Source organism: Ovis aries, chromosome 15, assembly GCF_016772045.2.
Source record: "Ovis aries strain OAR_USU_Benz2616 breed Rambouillet chromosome 15, ARS-UI_Ramb_v3.0, whole genome shotgun sequence".
Taxonomy (NCBI): Eukaryota; Metazoa; Chordata; class Mammalia; order Artiodactyla; family Bovidae; genus Ovis; species Ovis aries.
Window position 1 is genome coordinate 80,485,709 of NC_056068.1, and position 22,789 is coordinate 80,508,497.

The 22,789-nt window shown below is 41.3% G+C and overlaps 2 pseudogenes; one reads left to right on the top strand and one right to left on the bottom strand.

Moving 5' to 3' along the window:
- Positions 1 to 12,269: 12,269 nt before the first annotated feature.
- On the bottom strand, positions 12,270 to 13,231 carry LOC101107992 (olfactory receptor 5B12-like; annotated as a pseudogene).
- Positions 13,232 to 15,217: 1,986 nt separating this feature from the next.
- LOC101108253 (DNA fragmentation factor subunit alpha-like) lies at positions 15,218 to 22,424 on the top strand (annotated as a pseudogene).
- Positions 22,425 to 22,789: the final 365 nt, after the last annotated feature.

A 22,789-nucleotide genomic window follows, 5' to 3' on the forward strand; every position in this document is an offset into this window, starting at 1 on the left:
GCATATGAAGTGCAGGCAGACATATCTAGATTTAAATAGCAGACTCCCCATTTTGTACTATGAAACCCTAAACATCTGTGTGACATGGGCATGGCACCACTGCAGGCATCACTGTATCGTGATATCCTTGGAAGGCAACTTTATATATAATCTTATTACAGTGCCTAAAGTGATAATCACTCAAAAATATTATTATTGCTTATTGTTATCCTTTTATTAACCTGCCCTTAAGAACACAGAGGAGGCAACGGCAACCCACTCCAGTACTCTTGCCTGGAAAATCCCATGGACGGAGGAGCCTGGTGGGCTACAGTCCATGGGGTTGCAAAGAGTCGGATACTACTGAGCGACTTCACTTTCACTTTTCTCTTTCATACATTGGAGAAGGAAATGGCAACCCACTCCAGTGTTCTTGCCTGGAGAATCCCAGGGATGGGGGAACCTGGTGGGCTGCCAGCTCTGGAGTCACACAGAATCAGACACGACTGAAGCAAGTTAGCAGCAGCAGCAGCAGCAGCTTAAGAACACACAACATATTAAATCCCCTTTTCCCCAGAAAACCTAGGAGCTTATGCTTTAAATTGGAATATAAAACATGCATACAAATTATCATGCTACAAATAAAAAGTGATGATTATGGTCAGAAAATTACATGTCAGTTGTTATTAGCATTTAGAATGATTGCAGCGTTGTCCTCATTAATAGTATAACGTATATATGTTGAAGGAGGAAACAGAACAGGCTGCATCCTGAAAGCAGGACTCCATCTTGGGCCGGGCTATGGACTTAGAGTATATGCTCTATGGAAACAACAAACCAACTGGAAAACCAGGCTCCCAGAAGGAAGAGCCCCAGGGCTATCCATTGCCTAAAAGAATACACTCATTATCTGTGTAACCGAATAGAATCATACATTCTATTACGCTTATTTGGGTATGACCACAAGCCTACTGATAACTGTTTGGTGTTAACTATCTAGGCTTAAGACATATATATCACGGGTTAACGTTGATTGTATCTTTCTTTTTCCTTTGCTCAGACTAGTTTCGGGGAAGCTTATACACTTAGGGTATATAAGATTTTCACAAAAAGTGGTTGGGGTCCTTGGCTAAGAGGAGACTCTGCCTTGGGCCTGCTGGTGTAGTAAACTGCAGTCCACTATCTGCATTGTCCTCCTGAGTGAGTTTGTTACCCAGAACGTGTGGCTACAACAATATGTGTGTGCATATATATATATATTATGTGGGCTCCCTTGTGGCTCAGCTGGTAAAGAATCCGCCTGCAAGGCAGGAGACCTGGATTCGATCCCTGGGTTGGGAAGATCCCCTGAAGACGGGAAAGGCTACCCACTCCAGTATTTTGGCCTGGAGAATTAATGGACTGTATAGTCCATGGGGTCACAGAGTCAGACACAACTGAGTGACTGCCACTTTAACTTTAACTTCCATGTATGTATATATATATGTATGTGTGTGTATATATATATATGTGTGTGTGTATGTGTATATATATATGTGTGTGTGCATGTGTGTATATATATAAATATATACTGTAGATTATATGTTATTTGCCTGACATATATATGGCTGCTGAGCATATATTATATGTCAGGCTAAATCTAATACAGTACTCACAAAAATCCCCATATAGACATTATTACTATCATCTTTTAAAAATAACAAAAAAAAGACACATTTGAGAAGTTAAGTAACTTCCAAAGAACGCACAGCAGGCACATGTGAGAAAGCAGGCTATAGAAATCCTATGTATGGCATTCAAACTTTCTGATCTTTTCCGAGGAAGGGTGTTCATAGACACCACAGAACAACTGATATACGGTAGAAGGGGGTCACAATAAGACTGCTCGCCTCAAAAAGTGACCCATGGGAAATCTGTTTCTTCAATATGGCAATATTTTTTCAAATATTTGTAATATACTGTGTAACACTTTCATAGGAATTTACTTACAGATGATTTTGAAATTAAGTTTAGATTGAACAAATCCAACGTTTTCCCAACTTTATTTAATTCTGGACCTACTTGTAAAGGAACTCCTGTAAAGTTATTTAGCACAAGCTTGAGAATATATGTAGCAATGTCATTCAAACTTCTCCCGCGTTCCTCAGATTCATCATGATATTTCATCGAATGAAAGTCAAAAAGTAAATATGAAAAGCAGCCAGAGAAGAAAGCTAACCATTATTTTGGTAAGAGCTTCAGTGAGACTGAATGCAGATTTCTCAACATAAGCAACCAATTCAGGGTTGAGTGGAATGATCCAATTGCCTGTAGATCTATCCTGACAGAAAAACTAAAGGAGGTTCTTCTAGGAAAAAGTTACAAAATGAAAAATAGAGAAAATTAGAAATATTACTGGAAAAACTATGTCAATAACACAAATAAGTATATTGTGTTTTAAATATTGTTTAAAACTCTCCTAAAGTTTGAATTGTATGTAAAGTTAAAATATTTGACAATAAGAGCAAAAAGGGGTGGGAATCAATCAGAATTAAACTGCTATATAGTTCTTTCATAATGACAAAAAATAAATATTAAGGTTCAACTTAATAAGTGAAGGATGAAAGTTGCAATAATAGGTGACCAAAAATGAAAAATTAAGTACTTAGTCTGAGATAAATCTAATCCAAAGGAAAGGAAAAAATGAAATAAAAAACTGGTGTGTCGAATAGAAAACAAGAGGAAGGTTTCAACCCTCTTGTCAAAGTCCAACAATTTCCCTTTTAAACTGAAATATATTGAAATGAATATCTTATATTTAGGCATCAAACATGTGATAATATAAAACACTTGTTTTATAACTGTTAAAAAAAACTACATGATGGCTTAAATATGGAAAACAACGGTCAATATTTTCTAGAGCTACTCCAAGATGCAATCCCAATTCCTTTTCTACTAATGTTTTTCTACTCACGTCACAGCAACGTAACAACCAACAACCCTACAAGAAGAGGTCGGATGAAAGCTTAATAGGAGAGGCAGGTCATGGCTTCCCCTCTGCATGGTCTTAAACTACCTCTTTTAAACAGAGGGAATATTCACATGCTATATCAGTTCAGATGTGTAGTGTAATGATTTGATATTTGTATGTATTGCAAAATGATCATCATAATAATAAGTCTAGGTAACATCCATTCTGATACATAGTTACAATCTTTTCCCCTTGTGATGAGGATTTTTAAGATCTGCTCACTTAAAAACTTTCAAATATGCAATAAAGGAATATGAACTGTAGTCTGTATGCTGTACGTTATATGGCCCATGATTTGTTTACTTTATAACCACAAGTTTATACCTTCTGAATTATCTAACTAATTTGAATACACCACTTGGACATAAGTGGATTCCTTGGCCCTACACATTAAACCTCAAAAGTCCTCACTTTTAGATTTCTCACTTCAGAGGGGAACAAAAGTGAAATCCTTCACTACCCTTAGCCTCAACTTCTGTATTTTTTAATGAAATTAGTGATTCCCACTCCTGATGTATCATACAGTGCTTTGCAGATGAAATAGAATAGAGGATATGAAACGCTTAGTAAATCACTCGGTCCACATAAAAAATTCCTCTTGTTATCAGAGAGTGCTATTCAAGGTCATTCTGACTAACGGATTGCAGCAATGTCGTGAAGGAAAAGGCCTCCTGCACTGAGACCCGCCTGTGATAAAATAAAATCAAGTGAACAAGGTCCCCGGAGCACCAGGTTAATCTCACTCTCAGTTCAGTTCACTTCAGTCGCTCAGTCGTGTCAGACTCTTTGTGACCCCATGAATCGCAGCACGCCAGTCCTCCTTGTCCATCACCATCTCCCGGGGTTCACTCAGACTCACATCCATCGAGCCCGTGATGCCATCCAGCCATCTCATCCTTGGTCGTCCCCTTCTCCTCCTGCCCCCAGTCCCTCACAGCATCAGACTCTTTCCCAATGAATCAACTCTTCGCATGAGGTGGCCAAAGTACTGAAACTTCTGCTTTAGCCTCATTCCTTCCAAAGAAATCTCAGGGCTGATCTCCTTCAGAATGGACTGGTTGGATCTCCTTGCAGTCCAAGGGACTCTCAAGAGTCTTCTCCAACACCACAGTTCAAAAGCATCAATTCTCTGGCGCTCAGCCTTCTTCACAGTCCAACTCTCACATCCATACGTGACCACAGGAAAAGCCATAGCCTTGACTAGATGGACCTTAGTCGGCAAAGTAATATCTCTGCTTTTGAATGTGCTGTCTAGACTGCTCATAACTTTTCTTCTAAGGAGTAAGCGTCTTTTAATTTCATGGCTGCAGTCACCATCTGCAGTGATTCTGGAGCCCCCCAAAATAAAGTCTGACACTGTTTCCACTGTTTCCCATCTATTTCCCATGAAGTGATGGGACCAGATGCCATGATCTTCGTTTTCTGAATGTTGAGCTTTAAGCCAACGTTTTCACTCTCCACTTTCAATTTCATCAAGAGGCTTTTTAGTTCCTCTTCACTTTCTGCCATAAGGGTGGTGTCATCTGCATATCTGAGGTGATTGACATTTCTCCCGGCAATCTTGATTCCAGCTTGTGTTTCTCTCAGTCCAGCGTTTCTCATGATGTACTCTGCATAGAAGTTAAGTAAGCAGGGTGACAATACACAGCCTTAACATACTCCTTTTCCTATTTGGAACCAGTCTGTTGTTCCATGTCCAGTTCTAACTGTTGCTTCCTGACCTACATATAGGTTTCTCAAGAGGCAGGTCAGGTGGTCTGGTATTCCCATGTCTTTCAGAATTTTCCACAGTTTATTGTGATCCACACAGTCAAAGGCTTTGGCATAGTCGATAAAGCAGAAATAGATGTTTTTCTGGAACTCTCTTGCTTTTTCCATGATCCAGCAAATGTTGGCAATTTGATCTCTGGTTCCTCTGCCTTTTCTAAAACCAGCTTGAACATCAGGGAGTTCACGGTTCATGTATTGCTGAAGCCTGGCTTGGAGAATTTTGAGCATTAGTTTACTAGCATGTGAGATGAGTGCAACTGTGCGGTAGTTTGAGTATTCTTTGGCATTGCCTTTCTTTGGGATTGGAATGAAAACTGACCTTTTCCAGTCCTGTGGCCACTGCTGAGTTTTCCACATTTGCTGGCATATTGAGTGCAGCACTATCACAGCATCATCTTTCAGGATTTGAAACAGCTCGACTGGAATTCCATCACCTCCACTAGCTTTGTTCGTAGTGATGCTTTCTAAGGCCCACTTGACTTCACATTCCAGGATGTCTAGCTCTAGATGAGTGATCACATCATCATGATTATCTGGGTCGTGAAGATCTTTTTTGTACAGTTCTTCTGTGTATTCTTGCCACCTCTTCTTAATATCTTCGGCTTCTGTTAGGTCCAGACCACTTCTGTCCTTTATCGGGCCCATCTTGGCATGAAATTTTCCCTTGGTATCTCTAATTTTCTTGAAGAGATCTCTAGTCTCTCCCATTCTGTTGTTTTCCTCTATTTCTTTGCACTGATCGCTGAAGAAGGCTTTCTTATCTCTTCTTGCTATTCAGATGCTTATATGTTTCCTTTTCTCCTTTGTTTTTCGCCTCTCTTCTTTTCACAGCTATTTGTAAGGCCTCCCCAGACAGCCATTGTGCTTTTTTGCATGTCTTTTCCATGGGGATGGTCTTGATCCCTGTCTCCTGTACAATGTCATAAACCTCATTCCATAGTTCATCAGGCACTCTATCTATCAGATCTAGGCCCTTAAATCTATTTCTCACTTCCACTGTATAATCATAAGGGATTTGATTTAGGTCATACCTGAATGGTCTAGCGGTTTTCCCTACTTTCTTCAATTTCAGTCTGAATTTGGTAATAAGGAGTTCATGATCTGAGCCACAGCCAGCTCCTGGCCTTGTTTTTGTTGACTGTATAGAGCTTCTCCATCTTTGGCTGCAAAGAATATAATCAATCTGATTTCAGTGTTGACCATCAGGTGATGTCCATGTGTAGAGTCTTCTCTTGTGTTGTTGGAAGAGGGTGTTTGCTATGACCAGTGCATTTTCTTGGCAAAACTGTATTAGTCTTTGCCCTGCTTCATTCCACATTCCAAGGCCAAATTTGCCTGTTACTCCAGGTGTTTCTTGACTTCCTACTTTTGCATTCCAGTCCCCTATAATGAAAACGACATCTCTTTTGGGTGTTAGTTCTAAAAGGTCTTGTAAGTCTTCATAGAACCGTTCAGCTTCAGCTTCTTCAGTGTTACTGGTTGGGGCATAGACTTGGATTACTGTGATATTGAATGGCTTGCCTTGGAAATGAACAAAGATCATTCTGTCGTTTTTGAGATTGCATCCAAGTACTGCATTTTGGGCTCTTTTGTTGACCATGATGGCTACTCCATTTCTTCTGAGGGATCCCTGCCTGCAGTAGTAGATATAATGGTCATCTCAGTTAAATTCACCCATTCCAGTCCATTTTAGTTCGCTGATTCCTAGAATGTCGACATTCACTCTTGCCATCTCTTGTTTGACCACTTCCAATTTGCTTTGATTCGTGGACCTGACATTCCAGGTTCCTCTGCAATATTGCTCTTTACAGCATCAGACCTTGCTTCTATCACCAGTCACATCCACAGCTGGGTATCGTTTTTGCTTTGGCTCCATCCCTTCACTCTTTCTAGAGTTATTTTTCCACTGATCTCCAGTAGCATGTTGGACACCTACTGACCTGGGGAGTTCCTCTTTCAGTATCCTATCATTTTGCTTTTTCATACTGTTCATGGGGTTCTTAAGGCAAGAATACAGAAGTGGTTTGCCATTCCCTTCTCCAGTGGACCACATTCTGTCAGACCTCTCCACCATGACCCGCCCGTCTTGGGTTGCCCCGTGGGCATGACTTGGTTTCATTGAGTTAGACAAGGCTGTGGTCCTAGTGTGATTAGATTGACTAGTTTTCTGTGAGTGTGGTTTCAGTGTGTCTGCCCTCTGATGCCCTCTTGCAACACTACCATCTTACTTGGGTTTTTCTTACCTTGGGTGTGGGATATCTCTTCACGGCTGTTCCAGCAAAGCGCCGCCGCTGCCCCTTACCTTGGATGAAGGGTAATCTCACTCTAGTGAGACTGAATAAATTCCAGTTGGGACTGAAGGGGTTTCCATAGTAGCTCAGAAGGTAAAGCGTCCACCTGCAATGCAGGAGACCCGGGTTCGACCTCTGGGTCGGGAAGTTCCTCTGGAGAAGGAAATGGGAGTCCACTCCAATATTCTTGCCTGGAGAATTCCATGGACAGAGGATCTTGGTGGGCTATAGTCCCTGGGGTGCCAAAGAGTTGGATATGACTGAGCAACTTACACTCAGTCATAACACACACACACAGTGGGAACTTTAGGGTCTGACGACAAATATATTGAAGAGGATTACTCTGACATGAAGCTCTCAGGAACAAGTTCCCCTGTGATCCATCCACAGGTCCAGGCCTCCTGTGCTGAATATTTAAATTACAACCTTGCCTGTGGAGACCGAGTCCTTAGGGAGCTAACTAAGGAAAGTCATGGGTGTGTGAGGTGCTATTTCTCCTCCAGCATACCCATCTGTTCTCAAAAATAAAGAAAAAGAGGCTGTTAACAATCTTGGAGGGGGTCCCTGGTGGGTGGGTCAACTGGAAAAGAATCCACCTGTAGTGCAGGAGACCTGGGTTCGATCCTTGGTTTGGGAAGACCCGCTGGAGAAGGGAAAGTCTACCCATTCCAGTATTCTGGCCTGGAGAATCAATGGACTGTAAAGTCCAGGGGGTTGCAGAGTTGGACACAACTGAACAACACTCTTGGGAGCTGCTGATGTGGACATCAGAGCAGGAAGGAAAACACAGCTGGGGCACTGAACCACAAAGCCTCAGACATTACTTCCATAAATCCTGTGGGATTCTTTTTCTTTCCCATTGGAAAGTAAATATCTTTCTGTGTCTATTGTGCCCCTCGAATTTGGAAATCTAAGCCTGATTGGAGTAAAACCTAGCAAATGGCAAGTATTCCAACTTTATTCCAACCCCATAAGAATCTGCTTCCCTTTTATGCTTATTTCATACCTTTAGATGAAACTGTATTTCTCAGTTTCCTTACAGTCATATAAAGGTCAAGTGATTTTCCAAGTAATTCATTTCTAAGTAGTAAAGAGAGACCACACCTTCTCATTCTTACACTTAGTAATACTGACATCTTCTACAAGTGACTCTAAAGGTTTCTGGAAGTGAAACGAGACAGTGTCATAAAAATGCATGGTGGATAATAACCATACACTCCTATCACATTTCCAAGGAAATTTCTTTATGTGTAGGAAGAAAGCTTTTATAGCAAGCATGTATATGATCTCTGCCACAGTCCAAAAAGTTAGTACAATTAGAATTTTATCAATCTGGTTTTAATGGAGACTAACATATATAACTAAAATAAACAGATGGGCAGGGAGGACTGGCTCACTGCAAGCCATGGAGTCACAGAGCTGGACACGACTGACTGAACTGACCTAAACTGAAAATATATAGCAACCAAACAAGCAGTGAGAAATAATTCCATATATTCCCATTCAAATGCAAAGTATAGTGGGAAAATTATATCCTATTCTGATCTCTGATGAGCTTGTCAAGTTTCTTCTAAATAATGATGCTTGCTTTTATTATTTTCACCTTCACTGAAATATTGTTATATAACATTGTATAAATTTGTTATACACCAAACTGATATATATATATAGCCTTTCCCAGGTGGCATTAGTGGTAGAAAATCTGCCTGCCAATGCAGGAGATGAAAGAAACATTAGTTCAATCCCTGTTGGGAAGATCCCCTGGATAAGGGTATGGCAACCCTCTCCAGTACTCTTGCCTGGGAAATCCCATGGACAGAGGAGCCTGGTAGGCTACAGTCCACAAGGTCACAGATTCTGACACAACTGCAGCAACTTAGCACACACACAAGCATAGCTCAAACACTGTTCTGCCAGAAGGAATCACAATTAGTTTCAGACTGGTGTTGGGAGCCTTGTTAGGCGTTACTGATGAAATGGAGGCACGGCCTCATCTCCTCATCTTGCAGGCACAGCCCCAGGATGAAGGAGTTAGGCCTTGTGATTCTGACTTATTCTCTTCTTTCTTCGGTTGAGTTGGCTGGAAAGAATGTTCAGGTGCTTGAGAGAAGCATGAGAAAGCACAAAGCCTTCTGCAGTTGTGCCCAGAAAATAATCTATAAAATAACCATTGACATTTGTTTAAGGATCTTTACAAAGAATGTCCCAAGATGAACACATAGGCTGCAGCTTGAGGCCATGGAAAGGATTATTATCTGAGACCTGTTTGTGAGGGGAATGTTTATGGCAAAAGAAGTTTGCTGAGTTTAGGGTTTAGGATTAATTAAGAATAGCTAGAAGCCAACCAGTGCATTCTGAAGGAGATTTCTCTGGAAGGAATGATGCTAAAGCTGAAACTCCAGTACTTTGGCCACCTCATGTGAAGAATTGACTCATTGGAAAAGACTCTGATGATGGGAGGGATTGGGGGCAGGAGGAGAAGGGGACACAGAGGATGAGATGGCTGGATGGCATCACTGACTTGATAGATGTGAGTCTGAGTGAACTCTGGGAGTTGGTGATGGACAGGGAGGCCGAGTCAGACACGACTGAGCCATTGAACTGAACTGAACTGAGAAGCCTTTTTAGGAGATAATGATGTTAAGATGCTAGGGGCAAACAGGATTTAGAAAGATAAGAAATAAACTGAGGAATATAGCATGAGTTACAATGTAGTCACAAGTTAAATACAGTAAACCTGGGTGGGGGAAACTAAAAACGTCAAACCTCTGACCTAATGCTTTTGTCAAAGTATAAAAGAGAACTTGAAGCTTGAAATAAATATGTAGTCGCGTACTATGAGTCAGAGGATACATCATCATCGCCGGCACCGTCCATCTCTTCAGGTTGGCTCCCTGGCTGCTGGAGCTGGACTCTGGCAGACTGGAAACATTTTTTCCCACTAATTTGAGAGAAGAAATCAAGATGTCAGGGTAAGAGAGTGCAGAATTCACCTGCCATCACAAACAAAAATACATCTGTAAATGGGGAAGAAATCCAAGAAGGAGAGGATGTAAGTGTATGTGTAGCTGATTCACCTCACTGTACAGCAGAAGCTCAGACCACAGTGCAAAGCAAGTGTGGCGGCGGGCAAGCTCAGTCGTGTGCGGCTCTCCGTGACCCCGTGGGTTGTAGCCCTCCTGGCTCCTCTGTCACGGGATTCTCCAGGCAAGAGGACTGGAGCTGGTTGCCATTTCCTTCTGCAGGGGACCCTCGGATCCAGGGGTTGAACCTGAGTCTCTGTGTCTCCAGCATTGGCAAGTGTGTTCTTTACCAGCTGAGCCACTGGAGAAGCCCAAAGCAAGTATTCTCCAATTTAAAGAGAAATCTTCACGTGGAGCAACACTCACCAAAAACCAAATGGAGACTGGCAGAAAGACTTTGAAGAACCAAAGTCTTTTTGTAAGAAAGTTCTATATGGAATCAGGTTGGAAGGGAAGAGACACAAACAGGTTGGGACCTGTGCCCCTGGAAAGGGCCACAGAAGTGGGGATTTCAGGGCAAAGATCCTCCCTGGAGAGTAAGTGGTTGGAGCTGAGTGTTAGGTACCCCAGCCTTGGGGGTCTGACACCAGGAAGATGAGTCCTGTCCGCTCTTTAGAAAAACTGGACTAATACGAGGCCTGTAAGGCCACATATTAAATTAACCTGGAAGGCTTTCAGATTTTCGCTGTTGAGTATTATGTTGGTGTGAGTTTGCCATAAAATGGCCTTTGCACATTGAGATATGGTCCCTCTATACCCACTTTAATGATAATTTTATATCATGAATGGACAACGAATTTTGTCAAATGTTTTTTTGACATTGCTATACTACCCAAAGAATTCCACATATTTCATGCAATTACTTTCAAAATACCCATGACATTTGCATCCATGAGATCATCATGTGATTTTTATCTTTTCTTTTGCTAATGTGGCTTACCACATAGATTTCTGGATGGTGAACAATTCATGTGAAATAAATAAATCTTATCTGATCATGATGTTAAATCTTTAGATTTCTTTAAAAGATATCTTCATAATTGTTGTCATAGCACAGAATGATTTGTAGTGTTCTGACATCTAAAAACTGAGACATAGGCTAGGTTATTCATAGAGATTGACAAGGACCAATCAGGCCAAGTTCTACTTTGAGCTTAAATGCCAGTCTCTAAGTAGGCTGTAAATAGGAAGGAAGGGAAATGAAATGTGTCCTAGGCTGAATACCTGATGACAGAGCTGTCTTATTTTAAAATCAAATGTTATTTTGATTTCCATAAATAAAATAAGCCTATAGTATTATTTCTCTTGTCTTATACTCTGGTCTAATTTTTTAATTAAAATTTTCATGAAAGTGAAAGTGTTAGCCCCTCAGTCATGTCTGACCCTTTACAACTCCATAGACTGTACCTCACCAGCCTCCTCTGTGCATGGGATTCTCCAGCAAGAAATTGGAGTGGGTAGCCATTTCCTTCTCCAGGGGATTTTCCTAACCCAGGGGTCAAACCCAGGTCTCCTGCATTGCAGGCAGATTCTTTTCCATCTGAGCCACCAAGGAAGCCCTCAAATTGTTATATGAAAATGTACATTCTGGATAACGAGCTGATATATACGATAATTGAGAAAATTAAAGATGACCATATAATTATGCTTATTATCATTGAAACAAGAAAAACAAAGAAAACAAAACATTAAGCAATAAAACTATAGCCAGGATATTTGGCACCAAGTTTATATTTAATAATGCATTATGAGACACCAAAATCATTGCCTGAGCCACCAGGGAAGCCCTTTATTAAATTATATAATATATATTACAAATATATTCTAATAGCCTAATCTCATTTATACTGAACTCATTTTTTGTCCATTCATGAACGTGTGATTCACATGAGGTTTCCATAAATGACGTTTCTTTGGGCATTTACTTGATATACATTGAATGAAATGACAGTGGAGCTGATCATGTGAAATAATGAAATTATCTAATAAAAATAAAGAGAAATTTTATATAAGATGTCTGAGTTCAAGGTTGATACTACCTAAACTATTTTTCTTGAGATATCATATTTGTAAGCCATTTGCATCATACACTTAATAAAGGAATTGAGAAAGTACATCAATAATTTTATAAAACTGATGGTCTAGCAAGTCAATATTTTCCCTAGCTTGGTACATACTAAATGCATTTCTATTTCATTAAAATTTGAATTTTAGAGAGGACTTTGCTTTCCCCACAGCCTTTTTTAACACCCTCTTGACCTCTTTGTTCCTCAGACTATAGATCAGTGGATTCACCATGGGAATGACTATGGCATAGAACACAGACGCCAGTTTGTCTGTGTTCATGGAATGGTGGGAACCAGGCTGAAAGTACATGAAAGAAGCTGTCCCATAAAAGATGGAGACAGCAGTGAGGTGGGAAGCACAGGTGGGAAAGGCCTTCTGATGTCCTTCAGATGAGCGCACCCTCAGAATAGTGACAAAGATAAACAGGTAAGAGATCAAGATGATTAGGACAGAAGAGATGATATTGAATCCTGCCAAAATGAAAACCACCATCTTGCTTCTGCTGCTGTCTGAGCATGAGAGAGCCAGGACAGGAGTAGCATCATAGAAAAAGTGACCAATCACCCGGATCTGCAGAAAGAGAGACTGAATATGTTCCAAGTGTGCACAGAGGCCTCCAGAACACTAAGAACATAGGCGCCTACAACCATCCAGGAACACACTCTTGGTGTCATGATGTTGGTGTAATGGAGTGGCTTGCACACCGCTGCATGACGGTCATAGGCCATTGAGGCCAAGAGAAAACTTTCTGTAATGAGAAAGACTGCAAAGAAGAAAAACTGAGCAGCACAAGCTTTGTAGGAAATGGCCTCGTCTCCCATGAGGAAGCCAGCCATCACTTTGGGAGTGACGGCCGTGGAGTAAGCAAAGTCCACCAGGGAGAGGTGGCTGAGGAAGACGTACATGGGAGTGTGGAGACGAGAGTCCAGCAGGATCAGTGTGATCACCCCCAGGTTCCCAACCAGAGTGAGGAGGTAGATGAGCGCGAACACCAGAAAGAGCGGGATCTGCAGCTGTGGGTCATCAGTTATCCCGGCAAAAGCGAACTCAGTCACGCCTGTGCTGTTCTCCGCGGGGATCATTTGTGCAGTATGTGAATGGCCTATAGCAGTGAGAAAAGAGGAGCTTGTTAGCAGCATAGTTAGAGCTATCATTATGTCCAGTAAATACCTTGTTTCAGAATTATTTGAATTTCACATGGGTGTAACAACAAACTGCAATTTTTAAATATTGGTGGAAAATAGAGTGTTCTGGCTTAAAGGATTTTGGAGATAATACAACCCTATCTTCTATCTTAATTATCTATTCTTCTATTTAAATTACCAAAATTAAAGTTCATAGACAAAAGGCAACTTATGGAAAATCACAGGATTTGTTATTAAATTAGATGTGTTAGCATCACAATTCAGATTTTTAAACACTGACAGGCTATTCATGAAATAATATAGGTCCCTGTAAATTAGTTCATGTCATTTCAATTACTGCTATTGTATCGAGCAGTATTATACTCTCCTAAATCCAAGTTTAGAATATTGTATTCTAGGCTTTCATTTTCTCAAAAGATAATGGGATACATAGATTATGTCATTTCATGCAGTGGGATACTGTAGTAAATCCTGTACAAGGAATAAAGACATGTAGAGAGTAAAGTTAAAAGTGTGAGTTCAGAATAGAGATATCTGGATGCACAGTCCTGCTCCACCTGGTACTAGAGGACTGGCTTTGGGTATTACTTGATATCATTTGTCCATCCACTGTCCCTTGAACTCATTGTCAAATTGGAGAGATAATACAAACTGGCACTGTAGAATTTTATACATTAAGGTTAGGACAGAGTTATTGGTCTCTGCATTGATTTGAGAAGTGGATTAGAGGAATTCCAGATAGCTAGAAAATCCAATGTCCTGCATCCTCATGCATTCCATTTGCTTCTGCCCCAAATTTCTTCCACTGTCATATTCCATTTATGTCTTCTTCCAATTTTTCATACAATACTCCTTGTCTACTTAGATATAGGACATTACAGCTATACCAAGTAAGAATTCATTTTTTTCTGAATGACATTATGTATTAACTAGGGTGTCTTAGCCTCATTTTATCCATTTGTAAAATGGTATAACAGTATTGCCTGGCACTTAATAGAATACAATCAATGAAGACATTCTTACTGTTAGAAGGTAGTGACAGACTCTTTCTAAGGACTCAAAATGTAGGCAAGGTTAAGGAAAACGTACATGTGAGCATGAGGACTAGTACGCTATGATTTCACCAATTTCATGTTTCTTTGCATTAATCTCATCATCTATGTAACAGAAGCTGATGGCTTGGAGCAGGCAGGTAGTGAAAGAGAAAATGAAAAAGTGCCCAGTTCTAGGTATATTTCAAAATAGAGTTGGCTGGATTTCATGATGTATTGAATGTAAGACATTAGAGAAAGGGGAAGCAACGATGACTCCATTTTTTGTATAGCAACAGAGGGAATAGTGAGGAAGAAACCAATGTTCTAGAAAGAATAAGAAAGATGATTTCAGATCTGTCGTGGTGAATTTGAGATTCCTTTTGGTTTAGAAGGGTTGCGTAAACAATTGGACCCGCTGAATCAGATTTTACTAATTTGAAATATTGTAGCAATTGGCTAGGGTTTAAACTTCACATGTTATATCAAGTGCCTCCCTAATAGCTGGTAAGGAATCTGCCTGCAGTGCAGGAGACCCTGGTTTGATTCCTGCACTGGGAAGATTCACTGGAGAAGGGATAGGCTACCCACTCCGATCTTCCCTTGTGGCTCAGCGGGTAAAGAATCCACCTGCAGTTTGGGAGACCTGGGGTCGATCCCTGGATTGGGAAGATCCCCTGGAGAAGGGAAAGGCTACCCACTCCAGTATTCCGGCCTGGAGAAATCCATGGACTCTGTAGGCCATGGGGTCACAAGGAGTCGGACACAACCAAGCGACTAACTGTTGAACTGTTCCTAAAACTATCATATTAAACCCACAAAACTAGAAAAGGCCACTAAAAACTAAATGAAGAAGTTTGGGGGGAAAAATCAGAGTATGACAATGTTGTAAAGTCAGACCATGGCGCATACAGCACTGAGAAGAAAGGGGAGAGAGAATGGCACCGCTGAGCGGTCTCTAGGGAAGCCCTGTCCCAGGACGCAGATGTCAGCTGGACAGTAGGTTAAGGGAACTTCCGGAGGAGAGTTTCTGGCTATGCTGATGACCGGCTGTCAATCCCAGAAGGAAGAGCAGAATGGTTTCAGGAGTTGGGCAGGAGTGGCTGTGGGGCTTAGAAACAGGGCTATGAAGAGATGGGGACTTTATTCAACAGCCCTTGAGGGCTGACCTGAGATTCCTCGCCTTCATGGTGAGTGACACGCCAAAAGAGAGAAAATGAGATCAGTCCTCAGGTCTCGAGGTAGAGGGTGACAGCCGGGCCATGAGGTTAGAGGGTGGAGGGGAGGGTGGAGGTCTTGAAGGAAAACGCAGGTCCCCACTCCCTGTTTACTCCTGCTGGGGTGGTAGGAAGGCCGCGTTATCCAGGGGAGGCACCTTCCTGGTTCTCACTTACACTAATCAATACTCGTATCATTTGCCCCTAAATCTAGCGAGGGGGGCTGAAACGTGCTGAGAGCATCTCATTTTATTTTTTTACCATCTTTCTTCTCAACAAACTGAAGGAGTGTCTTAAGTCGGCACTTTGGTACAGGGGAGAAAAAAGTAGCTGCGAACGCAGTCTCGTGTTCACAAGACACGGCCCTGCAGCTCCGGAACCCGGCGAGATCCGGGCTCTAAAGCAGCGTCTGCTGCGCAGCAACAACCGCCGGGAACAGCGGGGCTCGGCGGCCTCCTGCCTCAAGGAGAGGAGGAGCAAGGCGCCTGACGTTCTGGCCATTGATGAGTTCCCGGGACCCCATCACCCCGGTCCTGGCGGAGGATGGCGCCCGAGCGGATGGCGGTGATTACTTCCTGTGTCTTCCCGCCAATGCCAAGTTTGTGGCATCAGCTTGGAACCAGTGGGGGACACACAATTCAGATGGAGGGACAGCTTGGATCACCCAGGAGTCCTTTGACAGAGATGAAACAGACTGTGGGGCAGGGTCGGAGTGGAAGAACGTGGCCAGGCCGCTGATGGAAGGCCTGTATCCAGCTTCACCCTGCTGCCCGAGCAAGAGCTGCAGATGCTCCTTGATGTCCCTTCCGAGCTGGTTCAGGACCTCGGCCAGAGCCGTGTGACCGTCCAGCAGCTCCAAAACGCGACCCGCGACCGGAGAGAGGAAGCCCGGCAGTCCAGGCGGCTCCTGGAACGTTCCCACCGGGCTTTGGAGAAGGACAGTGGCTTCCTGTCGAAGCAGCAAGAGTCCAGAGCTGACCTCGGGACTAGAGGGACGCTGTTGACACGGGCGTTAGAGACAGCTCCTCCGAAGTTACCCCTGCAGGCCAGATCCTCTTGGCGCTGAAGGAGAACCCTGCCTGAGAGCTGAGCAGCATGTGGAGGTGGGCAAACACCAGGGACCCTGACTTTTGCAGGGAGACACGTGTATCGGGGTTTTTTCACCTCTGCAGACCCTGAAATATAGCTGCCAATTTGCCTATTATTATATGCAAAGCTTCCCTTGTAGCTCAGTTGGTGAACAATCTGCCTACAATGCAGGAGCCACAAGTTCGATCCCTGGGTCGGGAAGATCCCCTGGAGAAGGAAATGGCAGCCCACTCCAGTGTTCTTGCCTGGAGAATCCCATGGCTGTAGCCTGTCAGGCTCTTCTGTCTGCGAGGTCGCAAGAGTTTGACGTGACTAAGCAACTAAACCACCGCTGATAAGGTAGAATTACAAAAGGTCTTTAAATCACGTATTGGCTTTTTAGCAATCTCTTTGAAAGATTTTTTTGGGGATTGATCACCACATATTGGGTGTTCAGGACACAATTAAAAATTGAACAAGATACTCTGTGCCCTTGTGAAAGTGAAAGTGAAGCGTGTCCGACTCTTTGCGACCCCATGGACTGTAGCCTACCAGGCTCCTCTATCCATGGGATTCTCCAGGCAAGAATACTGGAGTGGGTTGCCATTTCCTTCTCCAGGGGATCTTCCCGACCCAGGGATCTAATCCAGGTCTCCCGCATTCCAGGCAGACACTTTAACCTCTGAGCCACCAGGGTAGCCCAGGTGCCCTTAGTACAATTCAAATTTACTCTTCAAAGAATAACATGAGTGTCAAAGTTTCCATGAAGTCTTCCAAAACTCCTCTGTAGACACTGCCTTTCTGTTATAAGTTATAGAGCACCACTGATCACTGTGTTACTTGTAATAATTTGCTTCATCTTAATTTAAGATGCATCTCTCATATGTATCATCAATACTATATAAGCAGATGCACAAACTTAAATAATGAATTAAACGATGATAGTCAGAAACTACTGAGCACTTTCAATTTTCAAGGCACCGGAAATGTGCACGCACACTATACCTGCAGTGATTTATCACCCGCCCCTGTGACGTATGATCTATCCCCATTTCACATATGGGGAAGCTGAAGCCTGCTCACAAGGAGTTACACAGAGAAGTCCATAAATCTAGCAAGTAGCAGAGCTGGTATTTGAAGTCCTGTCATTTTGAATTTAAAGTCATGTCATTTGGATCACTGAGAATATTCTCCTAATATTTGATATATAGTCGCTCTACCCCAGCTGGGGCACAAAATATGTTATTCGTTATATTGGCCTATTCATGAATGACCAATTTATTTAGAGAGTTATTCACAAGTAATGTGGAGAAATAAACAACATGGGTATTGAAATTAAATATACAATTAGCTACTGGGAACTTAACTAATATACTATCTTTCTGAATCCAAGTTGAATGACAAAAACTATATGAACACATATTTACGATAAGTTTCCTCTCCCCTCTCTATCAGGAAAGAAAAGGAAAGACTACTTCTACATTTAAAAGTTATATAAATTTTCAATAAGACCAATGAACAAGCCACATAAAGTGCTGGAATTGGATCAGTAATTCATCACCATTCATTCTCTCTCCAACCTAAGTCCTTACAGTGTATCAGGCTGTGTGCCTTTCTAAGGTCTAGAAGGATGTAAGAAGCATATCCCTGATCAGAAAGTACAGAAGTACAAGAGTAATATACAAAATGCTGATTATTTGGGAAATTCCTATTCTTTATTCCCAAGCAGAGAGCATTATTTTTGTCTTGGGCCAGTGGGATGGTACCATGGTCTCATTTACACTGTAGTTCACCACTCAATATATCTGACAGTTAATCAATCCATCAACTAGTAACTAAGTGCCTAACGCCAGCAGAGCCTCAGAATAGAAACTAGAGTCCAGATTACTTCATTCCCACAAATTCTTCATTCTGCTATGATTTTTTATGCCTCTTATTTCAGTGCAAATTTATAGTTGGTCACTTAGCCTGGGCCCCCCTCTTTTTTAATTTTTTCATTAATGATATGTGCTCTCCGAGTTATAATAAATTTTCACATTGAGATCCAAATTGATACTCCCAAAAACCTTGGGATTAGCCAGTTGTTAACTAATATTACCATACTCCAAAAGAGGAAACTAAAAATGAGAAACGTTTAACAATTTGCCCAAGTTCTAAAAGCTCCTGTAAGGCAAAACAGGGACTGAAGACCCTCTTGTTCCTTTTATTTTTATACAACATAAATACATAGTCTTCTTAAGAATTTCCATGGTATTTGTAACACAGTCTATCACTAAAAATCACAGATACCTAATAACATCCAGTTTGTTGCATAAAATATTCAGTATTCAGTTATGAATAAATCAAGAGGGAAATGGGTACCTTGATATATTTTCCTGCCTACCTCTGTCCCTAAAAATATATACAGACTGTAGATTTGATTGGAGGCTTACCTGGTATGCTGAACAATGAACAGGCTAATTCACTGATTTCACATATGAGTCTTGAATCAGAAATTCAATCTATAAAAGATAAGAAACATTCTACTGAGATTTTCTTCTTAGTCTTTGATCAAAAGGGGAAAGAACTTTGGAGCAAAGAGAGATTGAGAAAAAAAAGCAATGCCACAGAAATAGCTAACATGATTGTATGGTAAGAGCTGCTGACGTGTCTCCTCAGATAAGTCACCCAATTCCTTTAAGTCACCTTATATTCATCTATAAAGTGGAGATATTAGATTGGCAGCCCCAAACAACATCCTCCCTAAAAGGCTACTGCTGTCATGAGAAAAGAAGAGAATCCCTGCAGTATCCGGGAAATGGCAATTATCATAATCAAAAGTCATGACTATTTTTCCTGGTCATGACTATGGGCTCCCAGTTAGGAGAGCTCTCACTCTGGGGCAAGGCCATGGAAGGTAACAGACACTGTAGACAATCAGTTGAATGTATCAAGGGTCAAGTAACATTTTATGGTCCATTTACATGGTCTTTTACCTATAAAGCCAAATGGAGTTATTGGGAACTGAAAGAGAGAGTTGTACATCCATGGAACACTCGGGGGACAAAGCCCCCATGAGAGCCACAATAGGGCCTTATCTCAGACTACTGGACAAACAGTGATGAGTGTGTGCCCAGGAATCCAGTTTTGCTTGCTGAGGGAGACTGTGAGTGAATTAGCATAGCTTGTATTAGTTCTCTCTGATGATGCTAAAATCAAGTTACATCCTTACCTCTGGGGCTGCACATTGGCATAAGCATGGGAAACACAGGGGCAGAAGTCTGTTATTAAGCCAAATGGATTTTAGACAGAATTGCATGCCTTAATTCGATGGAAACATTTGCACCATTGACAAGAATTACTCATTCATTCAACACTGTACAGGTCCCAGATGAGTTTAGCCATAGTCCTGGCCATGGGTGTGCATATCTATAGAAAACAAATGTTCAGTCTCACATGCTCAGGTTAACAGGAGAAGACAAGCATTAAGCAAACTCACAAATCAGGATATACAACTATAATTAGAACAAGGTGCCCACATGAGAGTGAATAGTGAGAATATGCTTTGAAAATCTTCATTCATTTGACTGTGTCGGATCTTAGTTGGCCGGTGAGATCTTCGTTGCACGAGGAGGGATCTTTCGTTATGTCAAGACGGCTCAGTTGCTCCTCTGCATGTGGGATCTTACTTCCCCGACCAGGGATCGAATCTGTTGCCTAAATTGCAAGGCAATTGCAAGTTAGATTTTTAACCACTGACTACTATAGGGAAGCCCCATAAAAACACACTTTCAGTGACAGGCAGAGGTTTTCTCAGAGAATCAACACCTCAGCCAATACATGAAGGATGGATAGAGGTAACGTAGTAAGCGTGAGTGATGGTCGCTCAGTCGTGTCTGACTCTTTACAACCCCGTGGACTGTAGCCCACCAGGCTCCTCTGTCCATGCAGTTCTCCAGGCAAGAATTCTGGAGCGGGTTGCCATTTCCTTCTCCACAGCATGGGAAGGATTGCCCAAACAAAGTGAAAAGCTACGGTGTCTTCAAGTTGTCAAAGAAGGTGGCAGAATCTAAAGAAGCCAGAGGGACTGCAGCACAGATAGCAAGACTCGTTCCTGGAAAGTTTGTTTTCAGTGTTCTTCCCAGAACACAATTCATAAACAAACACAAGCAAACAAAGATGCCCAGCCCAAAGACGAAAATTATCAGGGGGAATGATTGGTGTGGACCAGAGGACCAGCATGGACAACTGGCAAGAATAAGTGAAGTCCTGTCCTGCATAAAGCAAAAACCACTGGGACTGACGATTAGGTTCAGACTGGTGTATATTTTATTCCCACTGATTTGGAAACATGCATCACTGTGTGCCAAGCCATAACCTATTTCTCAAGGAGAATCCATCATACCTAAAATCTGTTTCTTATTGTCTATCAGTTTTAAAAGCCTCAGTGCAGTAATTCCTAGAATTTTCCTTGTGATATTTTGTTTCAGGAAAAAACCAACCTTGATTCCATATTACAACTGTTTCTTTGACTTGCTTTTAGTTACTTTTTAAAAATTATAATTGTACATAATGGCCTGCCTCAGAGAATCCTGCCCCTCCACCTGACTGTTAACGAGCCTTTGCTCAGAGGCTTGTCCATCTGGAGATGTCAGGAAGGAAGAATTAACACATCCTCTGCCTGAGGTTGCCATCCTAGGATATATTTGCAAGATTAATGGACTTTTTACTTTGTTTCCTGATCCATAAAAGAACCCGGCATCCAAGGCCCAGAAGATGGATATTTTGAGACTTTAGTCTGCTATCTTCTCAGTCACTCATCTCTCTCTGCTCCGTTGGCCTGTCATGCATGGAGGAGAGCAAGCTTAAACTCAGTAAAAATTTGAGCAATTAATGTCTACTCTATGAAGGGATGATTGAATGGAATTCTCATACACCAGGGTATTGAGACCACCTTATACTCTTAGGCTACAAGTGTCTGTTGTTTATTGTTCTCATCCTGGTAGAAACAGCTGCTACTGTTGTAACTAGAAATGTATTAGAATCTTTCCTCTAAGTCCATGGTTGGACAGTGTCTATATAGTGTGAGAGAGATGAGCATGTAAAGTTCAGACAGACTTATCTAGATTTAAATGCCAGATTCTCCATTTTCTACTGTGACTCTAAACACGTGTGTAACATTGGCATGACACTTCTCTATGCATCACTGGGTCATAATGTACTTGGAAGACAACTTTTATATACACTCTCATTGCAGTGTCAAAAGTGATAATCTCTCAGAAATGTTTTTATGGTTATTGCTATTCTTTTATTAACTCACCCTTAAGAACATACATCATATTAAATCCTTTTTTCCCAGAAAACAGAGAAGCTTACTCTGTAAATTGCAATATAAAACATGCTTACAAATTATTATGCTACAAATAAAAAGTGATGATTATGGTCAGAAAATTACAATCAGTTGCTATTAGCATTTAGAATGACTGTAATGCTGTCTTCATTAATAGTATAATGTATATATGTGTGTGTGTGTATATATATATATATATGAAATGTAGATTATATGTTATTTGCATAACATATACATGACTGCTGAGCATATATTATATGCCAGGCCCAATCTAATACAGTATTCATAAAAATTCCCATATAGACATTATTACTATCAACTGTTAAATTCAGAAGAAAAAAACACATTTGAGAAGTTAAGTAGCTTGCAAAAAACACACAGCAATTATATGTGAGGAATCAGTCTATAGAAAGCCTAAGTATGACGTTTTAACTTTATGCTATTCTCCTAGGAAGAGTGTTCATACACAGTACAGAACAACTGGTATTTGGTAGAAGTGGATCACAGTGAGACAGCTTGTCTCAAAAAGTGACCCAAGGGAATCTATTTTCTCAAATATTTGTAGTATGCTGTGTAGCACTTTCATGGGAATTTACTTATCAGCGATCCTAAAGTTTAGATTTGACAAATGCAGTGTTTTCCCAACTTTATTTAATTCTGGACCTACTTTTAAAGGAACTCCTATAAACTTTATATAGCATAAGTTTGAGAATAAATGTAGTATCATTCAAAATACTCCCGAGTTCCTCAGACTGATCATGATAGTTTCATTTAATGAAAATCAAAATATAAATTTGAAAAGCAGCCAGAGAAGAAAACTAAACATTATTTTTGTAAGAGCTTCAGTGAGACTGGCTGC